Source organism: Brienomyrus brachyistius, unplaced genomic scaffold (genome assembly GCF_023856365.1).
Source record: "Brienomyrus brachyistius isolate T26 unplaced genomic scaffold, BBRACH_0.4 scaffold53, whole genome shotgun sequence".
In the NCBI taxonomy this organism is placed as follows: Eukaryota; Metazoa; Chordata; class Actinopteri; order Osteoglossiformes; family Mormyridae; genus Brienomyrus; species Brienomyrus brachyistius.
The window spans coordinates 1993046-2005297 of NW_026042328.1; the positions used below are offsets into that span (position 1 = coordinate 1993046).

The 12252-nt window shown below is 55.2% G+C and overlaps 1 protein-coding gene across 1 annotated transcript in view; it reads right to left on the reverse strand.

Annotated features, from left to right (window-relative positions):
* Positions 1-1341: 1341 nt before the first annotated feature.
* The window catches only part of LOC125724004 (V-set and transmembrane domain-containing protein 2A-like), a 35319-nt gene continuing 24408 nt past the window's right edge, over positions 1342-12252 (reverse strand). Inside the window, exon 5 of the mRNA XM_049000836.1 lies at positions 1342-2014. The gene's annotated coding sequence lies outside the window, so the exon portion shown is untranslated. The remainder of the gene's footprint in view (positions 2015-12252) is intronic.

A 12252-nucleotide genomic window follows, 5' to 3' on the forward strand; every position in this document is an offset into this window, starting at 1 on the left:
GGCTATTTTATTAAAAATTTGGCTTAATTACAACATTTTGTGATAACAAATGTACACACTACTTTGTGATGTTCATGAAAACATTGCCCGACATTTCGTCTGCTCAGGGTACAGTACAGTACTGTTTGTAGTCAGCATTTCATCTGCTCAGGGTACAGTATAGTACTGTTTGTAGTCAGCATTTCGTCTGCTCAGGGTACAGTACTATTTATAGTCAGCATTTAGTCTGCTCAGGGTACAGTACAGTACTGTTTGTAGTCAGCATTTCGTCTGCTCATGGTACAGTACAGTACTGTTTATAGTCAGCATTTCGTCTGCTTAGGGTACAGTACAGTACTGTTTGTAGTCAGCATTTCGTCTGCTCATGATACAATAGAGTACTGTTTATAGTCAGCATTTCGTCTGCTCATGGTACAGTACAGTACTGTTTGTAGTCAGCATTTCGTCTGCTCATGGTATAGTACAGTACTGTTTGTAGTCAGCATTTCGTCTGCTCATGATACAATACAGTACTGTTTATAGTCAGCATTTCGTCTGCTCATGGTACAGTACAGTACTGTTTGTAGTCAGCATTTCGTCTGCTCATGGTATAGTACAGTACTGTTTGTAGTCAGCATTTCGTCTGCTCATGGTACAGTACAATACTATATGGAGTTACTTGCATTATTATTATGATTAGGGCCTTGTCAACATGTACACAGGTATGTTTAAAAATGTACCTTTTTCTATGCCCTTTGGCCTTTCATTCATATGGAAACGGTGTTTTACGCAGCTAAAAATGGAGCCTTTGTAAATCCCTGTCTAAGGTGAAGATTTACAGAACTTCGGGTTTCAGAGTGGTCTTGTAGACAGGACTTACCGTAACGTCAGACTCTGCACCGTTATCTACTTTGTTTGACGTCAGCTGAGCATGTTACTCTAATAGCACAATATGCAAGAAAATAATGCTGGTTTTAAATCTAAGAGTAAACCTAGAGTGTTACTCCAGTAGTATTCTGATACACTCCCTGAGCAAATACGGTGGTTCTTGGCTTAATTAATGCTGGCATCAAACATCCCAAAAGAGATCAGAACAAATATATTTGCTTTGAAGTTAATGTAGTATAAAGTAATAATTTACCAAAATATACTGCTATAGATTTTAATCCATTAATGTAAGGGTTGTCTTGAAAGGGCTTGAGAAACCTAAGACATCTTAGTAATCTAATATAAATTTGAATCGCGAAAAGAAGACGTTATAAAATTGTTCTATTCAACGCAGTTACAAGGACAACTTTTGATTGCAGAGTGTAGTAGAAGCGATGTAGCAAAAATCACAATGATGGATGTTATTAAAACAGAAACAGTCCACATTTATTTTGTCAAGAAATTGCCCAAAACAAGCATGTTGAAACGATTAATAGACACAGAGTGTTTCTGCGCGAACAAATAAAAAAGGTGGTGATACGTAGAATCAATGTCCCCCACAGTAAAGCTGAACTTATTTAGCAATCAAACATTTTCAATTACAGTACATACAGTGTCCTCGTTTGTGAAAGCAATAATGGAGTTTTTGCCTGTAGTGGTCATCTAATGAGAGAGAAATACATCGTCCCTGATGTCCGTGAAACCAAACAGTTAATTACTTATTACACAATTACGGACTTCCGGAAAACTTCACATATTAACACACATACACGCAGAAAAAAGTGATACATCTGGGGATAAAAAGCAAAGAGAACAAGTGCATCACAAAGGGAAACACCTGTAGCTCCCACCTTCCTCGAGGTTTTACGCTGTCAGTCCAAGTCCTTCTGCCTCTGGTTCGCTTTGCTGTTTGTGCAGGTGCTTCAAATACATCTGAACATCTGGAGAGTAGGAGGCAAAGAGTGCTGTGCAGTCCTTGGAAAAAAGCTTTACAGAAAGAGAGTGGATTTTTGGGGCAGAGTCGCTTTCAGCTATAGCAAGGCGCCCTTCACAAAGCCACAGACGAAGAAGAGGATGGCATGTGCGTGGCCTGTAGCTGTCCTCGAACCTGCAGAAGAAGACATGCGTTTTCTTTAGGTCGCCATGATCCATGGTTAATTCTGCACGGCATTTTAGGAAATACACTGCTGACTGGCTGCGGCAGAAATGCAAGATATTGTCACAGAGCATTAAACACTCACAGCACAATAAGCTTGGAATATTTCCTTAAGGTAAATAACTTAACCCTAATCATGCGCTCAATGCAGTGAGCATGCAGTGGTGTCACTGCCTCTCCGGAGAGTCAGCTTTTCTGAAGCCTTTCCGAGCAGCCTCTCTGAGAGTCAGCAGCGGAATCGCTAAGGCTTCCTTCCAGTAAATGGGCTCGCAGGACTGAATCATTTATTCACACTTTTCAGTCCAAAAGCACATCAGGGAAATTACAAGATGTGATGTCATGCTTAACCTTTCGTTAAATCGTTAACCTTTCTGCTCATGTGTAGAGCAAACAGTCACATTCTAAACAAGCTGAATAGGGCTTCTTAACAACTGTAAACTCTGCATCATCTGTGAATGCCTATGTACTGCCCACATGGGTAGTGTGTGTACTTTGGCACATATACTGTATATGCTTTTGGTGAAATTTTTAGTGTGTGTCATTTATGCATGTGCCCAGTGATGTACTGGAATCCAGTATGATGTGTCTCCCATTTCCCAGATGCGCTTCAAATAACCCCAACCCTGACTGAATATAAATATATGTGACAAAGCCTATTGGTTCGTTGTTATGAAAAACAATGAAACATTATTCTCTAACTTCTTCTGGATGTAATTTCGAGAAGCGAGCAGACATGGACGGAGCAGAAATGGGGGCGGCAGCCCACCTATTGAAAATGATTAAGTCCAAATCTGATTAATGGATGATTCTCAGCTTGGCAGCTGGCTATGATTAAGGAAGGAAGAGGGTTATACTGTACACATCCACCACTGGAGTGATTTCAGCACAATTTCTGCCGCAGAGACACTGATAGCACATGGACAGGCAGGCACTACAATCAGAATGCAGAGCGACCGACAGACAGAGACGTCATTCCAAATGACCCAGTGTCATAACGAAGTCACGCGGCAGGGTGCTCCAGAGGGCATCGCACGGGGCACAGCCGGCTGGCAAAGAGAGGAGGGCGGGGCCTCAAATGTTTCGCTTGTAGTCTGGGAGAGAAAACGGGGAAGCAGTGGCCTTCGGGAACTTTCTGGAAGCGAACCGGAGCGAAGCAGACTCCAGAGCCAGTGGTAATGAATCAGAGCAGGGTGCCAGCCTGCAGTGCAAGCGAGAACCGCGGGAAGAGTAAAGGCTTGGCAAAAGGATGTGGCAACCACAGCAGAAATAAGAATATCACAAGGATTTCTGCAAATGAATTAGACTTAAAGGGCAAATGGGATGATATGACTTAGACAGTCAAGAAACAATGCAGTGTTAATGTAAATGGAAAATGTGGCATCACACATGAAGCAATGCAAATATGTCAGAACAATGGTAAGCAAGGACATGTCACAATGATGTCATAATTATAGAAAGTGTGTGACAATGTCAGGCATAAGAAACTCTATTACTGTCATAACAATGGAAATCATGTGACATCAGGTATAAAAGAAGGCTGATAATACTGTCATATCAGTGGAAAAAGGTGACAATGTCATATATATAATCAGTGATATCATAACAGTGATGCCAGAAAGACTAATCATATTTCAGCAACATTGTAACTGTGGAAAGCGTCAACGAGTATGACAGCAATACTGTAATAATGGGAAATGTCACAATGTGAGAAAGATGAAAGTATTTCCTAACCTCAGCAAATATGTCATAGTATCACAATCATGGAAAACATTCCAATAATGCAGCAACAAGAGAAAACATATCATAACTTCAGAAATACAAGACACTTTGTGGTACTATCAAAGTTACAGGATATCACTGCGGGAGCTAAAATCCTATTAGAGAGCAGTGCCAAAATCAGAGCATTTAAATCTCATATAATAATTATGACTGTGACTAAATTCCACACTAGTTTAGATACTCATTTACATACATGCACTGATGAAATGTAGCTAATTAATCCGTGTGGATACTGAGGATTATCAGTATGCTGAAGGATGGAACTCGGCCGTCCCCCACGAGCACAGAAGCGCTTTTCCAGTAACCCCCTGTAGCTGAATCGATACAGGGCTGCTCATTGAATGTCTGCTTTATGCCAAAATAATTATTATTAGAGTAGCAGAGTTCATCTATTTTGCATTAATTTTACTACATCTTCTACCTCAGCAAGCATATAATTATTGCAATGAGCTTGACCCTAATACAACTAAAAGTTCAAGAATAATTGATTACAACAAATGAAGCCTTGCGTGTCGCGCTCATAATTAAATGGAAAAGAAGGCAGGGGGTGATTTTGGGGAATGGCAGCCGGTCGTGAAGATGCACAGCCTGAGAAAGGATGGCAGAGGAGCCCCTTTGGCCGACGGCGAGCACTTCCCCCCAGGGGACACATGGGCACCGGAGGGGCGGCCTCTGCCAAAGTAACGCGGCACACTGACACTGGGGGGGGCGGCCTTTGCCAAAGTAACACAGCACACTGACACTGGGGGGGGCGGCCTTTGCCAAAGTAACGCGGCACACTGACCCTGGGGGGGCGGCCTTTGTCAAAGTAACGTGGCACACTGACACTGGGGGGGCGGCCTTTGCCAAAGTAACACAGCACACTGACACTGGGGGGGGCGGCCTTTGCCAAAGTAACGCGGCACACTGACCCTGGGGGGGCGGCCTTTGTCAAAGTAACGCGGCACACTGACACTGGGGGGGCGGCCTTTGACAAAGTAACACAGCACACTGCGACTGGGGGGGGCAGCCTTTGCCAAAGTAACACAGCACACTGACACTGGGGGGGGCGGCCTTTGCCAAAGTAACGCGGCACACTGACACTGGGGGGGCGGCCTTTGCCAAAGTAACGCGGCACGTGACACACTGACCCTGGGGGGGGCGGCCTTTGCCAAAGTAACGCGGTACACTGAGACTGGGGGGGACGGCCTCTGCAAAAGTAACGCGGCACGCGACACACTGACCCTGGGGGGGCGGCCTTTGCCAAAGTAACACAGCACACTGACACTGGGGGGGCGGCCTTTGCCAAAGTAACGCGGCACACTGACCCTGGGGGGGCGGCCTTTGTCAAAGTAACGCGGCACACTGACACTGGGGGGGCGGCCTTTGCCAAAGTAACGCGGCACACTGACACTGGGGGGGCGGCCTTTGCCAAAGTAACGCGGCACACTGACACTGGGGGGGCGGCCTTTGCCAAAGTAACGCAGCACGCGACACACTGACCCTGGGGGGGCGGCCTTTGCCAAAGTAACGCGGGTACACTGAGACTGGGGGGACGGCCTCTGCAAAAGTAACGCGGCACGCGACACACTGACCCTGGGGGGGCACCCTTTGCCAAAGTAACGCGGCACACTGGCACTGGGGGGGGGGCGGCCTTTGCCAAAGAAACGCGGCACACTGACACTGGGGGGGCGGCCTTTGCCAAAGTAACGCGGCACACTGGCACTGGGGGGGGGCGGCCTTTGCCAAAGTAACACAGCACACTGCGACTGGGGGGGCGGCCTTTGCCAAAGTAACGCGGCACACTGACACTGGGGGGGGGGCGGCCTTTGCCAAAGTAACACAGCACACTGCGACTGGGGGGGCGGCCTTTGCCAAAGTAACACAGCACACTGACACTGGGGGGGGGCGGCCTCTGCCAAAGTAACGCGGCACGCGACACACTGACCCTGGGGGGGGCGGCCTTTGTCAAAGTAACACAGCACACTGCGACTGGGGGGGCGGCCTTTGCCAAAGTAACACAGCACACTGACACTGGGGGGGGGGCGGCCTCTGCCAAAGTAACGCGGCACGCGACACACTGACCCTGGGGGGGCAGCCTTTGTCAAAGTAACGCGGTACGCGACACACCAACACTGGGGGAACGGCCTCTGCCAAAGTAACGCGGCACACTGACACTGGGGGGGGGGGCGGCCTTTGCCAAAGTAACGCGGCACACTGACACTGGGGGGGGCGGCCTTTGCCAAAGTAACGTGGCACACTGGCACTAGGGGGGGGGCGGCCTTTGCCAAAGTAACGCGGCACACTAACACTGGGGGGGGGCGGCCTTTGCCAAAGTAACACAGCACACTGACACTGGGGGGGCGGCCTTTGCCAAAGTAACGCGGCACACTGGCACTGGGGGGGGGGCGGCCTTTGCCAAAGTAACGCGGCACACTGACACTGGGGGGGGGGGCGGCCTTTGCCAAAGTAACGCGGCACACTGACACTGGCGGGGGCGGCCTTTGCCAAAGTAACACAGCACACTGACACTGGGGGGGCGGCCTTTGCCAAAGTAACGCGGCACACTGGCACTGGGGGGGGGGCGGCCTTTGCCAAAGTAACGCGGCACACTGACACTGGGGGGGGGGCGGCCTTTGCCAAAGTAACACAGCACACTGACACTGGGGGGGCGGCCTTTGCCAAAGTAACACAGCACACTGACACTGGGGGGGCGGCCTTTGCCAAAGTAACGCGGCACACTGGCACTGGGGGGGCGGTCTTTGCCAAAGTAATGCAGCACACTGACACTGGGGGGGGCGGCCTCTGCCAAAGTAACGCGGCACACTGACACTGGGGGGGGCGGCCTTCGCCAAAGTAACGCGGCACACTGAGACTGGGGGGGGCGGCCTTTGCCAAAGTAACACAGCACACTGCGACTGGGGGGGCGGCCTTTCCCAAAGTAACACGGCACACTGACACTGGGGGGGGGCGGCCTTTGCCAAAGTAACACAGCACACTGCGACTGGGGGGGCGGCCTTTGCCAAAGTAACACGGCACACTGAGACTGGGGGGGGGCGGCCTTTGCCAAAGTAACGCGGCACACTGGCACTGGGGGGGCGGCCTTTGCCAAAGTAACGCGGCACACTGACACTGGGGGGGGGCGGCCTTTGCCAAAGTAACGCGGCACACTGACACTGGGGGGGGGGCGGCCTCTGCCAAAGTAACGCGGCACGCGACACACTGACCCTGGGGGGGCAGCCTTTGTCAAAGTAACGCGGTACGCGACACACCAACACTGGGGGAACGGCCTCTGTCAAAGTAACGCGGCACACTGACACTGGGGGAGCGGCCTTTGCCAAAGTAACGTGGCACACTGACACTGGGGGGGGGGCGGCCTTTGCCAAAGTAACGCGGCACACTGACACTGGGGGGGGCGGCCTTTGCCAAAGTAACACAGCACACTGACACTGGGGCGGCGGCCTTTGCCAAAGTAACGTGGCACACTGGCACTGGGGGGGGGGCGGCCTTTGCCAAAGTAACGCGGCACACTGACACTGGGGGGGGGGGCGGCCTTTGCCAAAGTAACACAGCACACTGACACTGGGGGGGCGGCCTTTGCCAAAGTAACGCGGCACACTGGCACTGGGGGGGCGGACTTTGCCAAAGTAACGCGGCACACTGACACTGGGGGGGGGGAGGTCTTTGCCAAAGTAACGCGGCACACTGACACTGGGGGGGGGGCGGCCTTTGCCAAAGTAACGCGGCACACTGAGACTGGGGGGGGTGGCCTTTGCCAAAGTAACACAGCACACTGCGACTGGGGGGGCGGCCTTTGCCAAAGTAACACAGCACACTGCGACTGGGGGGGCGGCCTTTGCCAAAGTAACACAGCACACTGACACTGGGGGGGGGCGGCCTTTGCCAAAGTAACACAGCACACTGCGACTGGGGGGGCGGCCTTTGCCAAAGTAACGCGGCACACTGACACTGGGGGGGGGGGGGCGGCCTTTGCCAAAGTAACGCGGCACACTGACACTGGGGGGGGGGCGGCCTCTGCCAAAGTAACGCGGCACGTGACACACTGACCCTGGGGGGGCGGCCTTTGTCAAAGTAACGCGGTACGCGACACACCAACACTGGGGGAACGGCCTCTGCCAAAGTAACGCGGCACACTGACACTGGGGGAGCGGCCTTTGCCAAAGTAACGTGGCACACTGACACTGGGGGGGGGGCGGCCTTTGCCAAAGTAACGCGGCACACTGACACTGGGGGGGGCGGCCTTTGCCAAAGTAACACAGCACACTGACACTGGGGCGGCGGCCTTTGCCAAAGTAACGTGGCACACTGGCACTGGGGGGGGGGCGGCCTTTGCCAAAGTAACGCGGCACACTGACACTGGGGGGGGGGCGGCCTTTGCCAAAGTAACACAGCACACTGACACTGGGGGGGCGGCCTTTGCCAAAGTAACGCGGCACACTGGCACTGGGGGGGCGGCCTTTGCCAAAGTAACGCGGCACACTGACACTGGGGGGGGGGCGGTCTTTGCCAAAGTAACGCGGCACACTGACACTGGGGGGGGGGCGGCCTTTGCCAAAGTAACGCGGCACACTGAGACTGGGGGGGTGGCCTTTGCCAAAGGAACACAGCACACTGCGACTGGGGGGGCGGCCTTTGCCAAAGTAACACAGCACACTGCGACTGGGGGGGCGGCCTTTGCCAAAGTAACACAGCACACTGCGACTGGGGGGGCGGCCTTTGCCAAAGTAACACAGCACACTGACACTGGGGGGGGCGGCCTTTGCCAAAGTAACACAGCACACTGCGACTGGGGGGGGCGGCCTTTGCCAAAGTAACACAGCACACTGACACTGGGGGGGCGGCCTTTGCCAAAGTAACGCAGCACACTGACACTGGGGGGGCGGCCTTTGCCAAAGTAACACGGCACACTGAGACTGGGGGGGGCGGCCTTTGCCAAAGTAACGCGGCACACTGACATTGGGGGGGGCGACCTTTGCCAAAGTAACACGGCACACTGAGACTGGGGGGGGCCGCCTTTGCCAAAGTAACACAGCACACTGACACTGGGGGGGGGCGGCCTTTGCCAAAGTAACACAGCACACTGACACTGGGGGGGCGGCCTTTGCCAAAGTAACGCAGCACACTGACACTGGGGGGGCGGCCTTTGCCAAAGTAACACGGCACACTGACACTGGGGGGGCGGCCTTTGCCAAAGTAACGCAGCACACTGACACTGGGGGGGCGGCCTTTGCCAAAGTAACACGGCACACTGAGACTGGGGGGGGCGGCCTTTGCCAAAGTAACGCGGCACACTGACATTGGGGGGGCGACCTTTGCCAAAGTAACACGGCACACTGAGACTGGGGGGGGGCAGCCTTTGCCAAAGTAACACGGCACACTGAGACTGGGGGGGGCGGCCTTTGCCAAAGTAACGCGGCACACTGAGATTGGGGGGGCGGCCTTTGCCAAAGTAACGCGGCACACTGACACTGGGGGGGGGCGGCCTTTGCCAAAGTAACGCGGCACAGTGACACTGGGGGGGCGGCCTTTGCCAAAGTAACACGGCACACTGAGACTGGGGGGGGGCGGCCTTTGCCAAAGTAACGCGGCACACTGACATTGGGGGGGCGACCTTTGCCAAAGTAACACGGCACACTGAGACTGGGGGGGGGCCGCCTTTGCCATAGTAACACAGCACACTGACACTGGGGGGGGGCAGCCTTTGTCAAAGTAACGCGGTACGCGACACACCAACACTGGGGGAACGGCCTCTGCCAAAGTAACGCGGCACACTGACACTGGGGGGGGGGCGGCCTTTGCCAAAGTAACGCGGCACACTGACACTGGGGGGGGGCGGCCTCTGCCAAAGTAACGCGGCACGCGACACACTGACCCTGGGGGGGCAGCCTTTGTCAAAGTAACGCGGTACGCGACACACCAACACTGGGGGGAACGGCCTCTGTCAAAGTAACGCGGCACACTGACACTGGGGGAGCGGCCTTTGCCAAAGTAACGTGGCACACTGACACTGGGGGGGGGGCGGGCCTTTGCCAAAGTAACGCGGCACACTGACACTGGGGGGGGGCGGCCTTTGCCAAAGTAACACAGCACACTGACACTGGGGCGGCGGCCTTTGCCAAAGTAACGTGGCACACTGGCACCTGGGGGGGGGGGCGGCCTTTGCCAAAGTAACGCGGCACACTGACACTGGGGGGGGGGGCGGCCTTTGCCAAAGTAACACAGCACACTGACACTGGGGGGGGCGGCCTTTGCCAAAGTAACGCGGCACACTGGCACTGGGGGGGCGGACTTTGCCAAAGTAACGCGGCACACTGACACTGGGGGGGGGGGGGCGGTCCTTTGCCAAAGTAACGCGGCACACTGACACTGGGGGGGGGCGGCCTTTGCCAAAGTAACGCGGCACACTGAGACTGGGGGGGTGGCCTTTGCCAAAGTAACACAGCACACTGCGACTGGGGGGGGGCGGCCTTTGCCAAAGTAACACAGCACACTGCGACTGGGGGGGGCGGCCTTTGCCAAAGTAACACAGCACACTGACACTGGGGGGGGGCGGCCTTTGCCAAAGTAACACAGCACACTGCGACTGGGGGGGCGGCCTTTGCCAAAGTAACGCGGCACACTGACACTGGGGGGGGGGGGGCGGCCTTTGCCAAAGTAACGCGGCACACTGACACTGGGGGGGGGGCGGCCTCTGCCAAAGTAACGCGGCACGTGACACACTGACCCTGGGGGGGCAGCCTTTGTCAAAGTAACGCGGTACGCGACACACCAACACTGGGGGAACGGCCTCTGCCAAAGTAACGCGGCACACTGACACTGGGGGAGCGGCCTTTGCCAAAGTAACGTGGCACACTGACACTGGGGGGGGGGGCGGCCTTTGCCAAAGTAACGCGGCACACTGACACTGGGGGGGGCGGGCCTTTGCCAAAGTAACACAGCACACTGACACTGGGGCGGCGGCCTTTGCCAAAGTAACGTGGCACACTGGCACTGGGGGGGGGGGCGGGCCTTTGCCAAAGTAACGCGGCACACTGACACTGGGGGGGGGGGCGGCCTTTGCCAAAGTAACACAGCACACTGACACTGGGGGGGGCGGCCTTTGCCAAAGTAACGCGGCACACTGGCACTGGGGGGGCGGCCTTTGCCAAAGTAACGCGGCACACTGACACTGGGGGGGGGGCGGTCTTTGCCAAAGTAACGCGGCACACTGACACTGGCTGGGGGGGGGCGGCCTTTGCCAAAGTAACGCGGCACACTGAGACTGGGGGGGTGGCCTTTGCCAAAGTAACACAGCACACTGCGACTGGGGGGGGCGGCCTTTGCCAAAGTAACACAGCACACTGCGACTGGGGGGGCGGCCTTTGCCAAAGTAACACAGCACACTGCGACTGGGGGGGGGCGGCCTTTGCCAAAGTAACACAGCACACTGACACTGGGGGGGGGGCGGCCTTTGCCAAAGTAACACAGCACACTGCGACTGGGGGGGGCGGCCTTTGCCAAAGTAACACAGCACACTGACACTGGGGGGGCGGCCTTTGCCAAAGTAACGCAGCACACTGACACTGGGGGGGGCGGCCTTTGCCAAAGTAACACCGGCACACTGAGACTGGGGGGGGGCGGCCTTTGCCAAAGTAACGCGGCACACTGACATTGGTGGGGGGCGACCTTTGCCAAAGTAACACGGCACACTGAGACTGGGGGGGGGCCGCCTCTTGCCAAAGTAACACAGCACACTGACACTGGGGGGGGGGCGGCCTTTGCCAAAGTAACACAGCACACTGACACTGGGGGGGGCGGCCTTTGCCAAAGTAACGCAGCACACTGACACTGGGGGGGGCGGCCTTTGCCAAAGTAACACGGCACACTGACACTGGGGGGGCGGCCTTTGCCAAAGTAACGCAGCACACTGACACTGGGGGGGCGGCCTTTGCCAAAGTAACACGGCACACTGAGACTGGGGGGGGCGGCCTTTGCCAAAGTAACGCGGCACACTGACATTGGGGGGGGGCGACCTTTGCCAAAGTAACACGGCACACTGAGACTGGGGGGGGCAGCCTTTGCCAAAGTAACACGGCACACTGAGACTGGGGGGGGGCGGCCTTTGCCAAAGTAACGCGGCACACTGAGATTGGGGGGGCGGGCCTTTGCCAAAGTAACGCGGCACACTGACACTGGGGGGGGGCGGCCTTTGCCAAAGTAACGCGGCACAGTGACACTGGGGGGGCGGCCTTTGCCAAAGTAACACGGCACACTGAGACTGGGGGGGGCGGCCTTTGCCAAAGTAACGCGGCACACTGACATTGGGGGGCGACCTTTGCCAAAGTAACACGGCACACTGAGACTGGGGGGGGGCCGCCTTTGCCATAGTAACACAGCACACTGACACTGGGGGGGGGGCGGCCTTTGCCAAA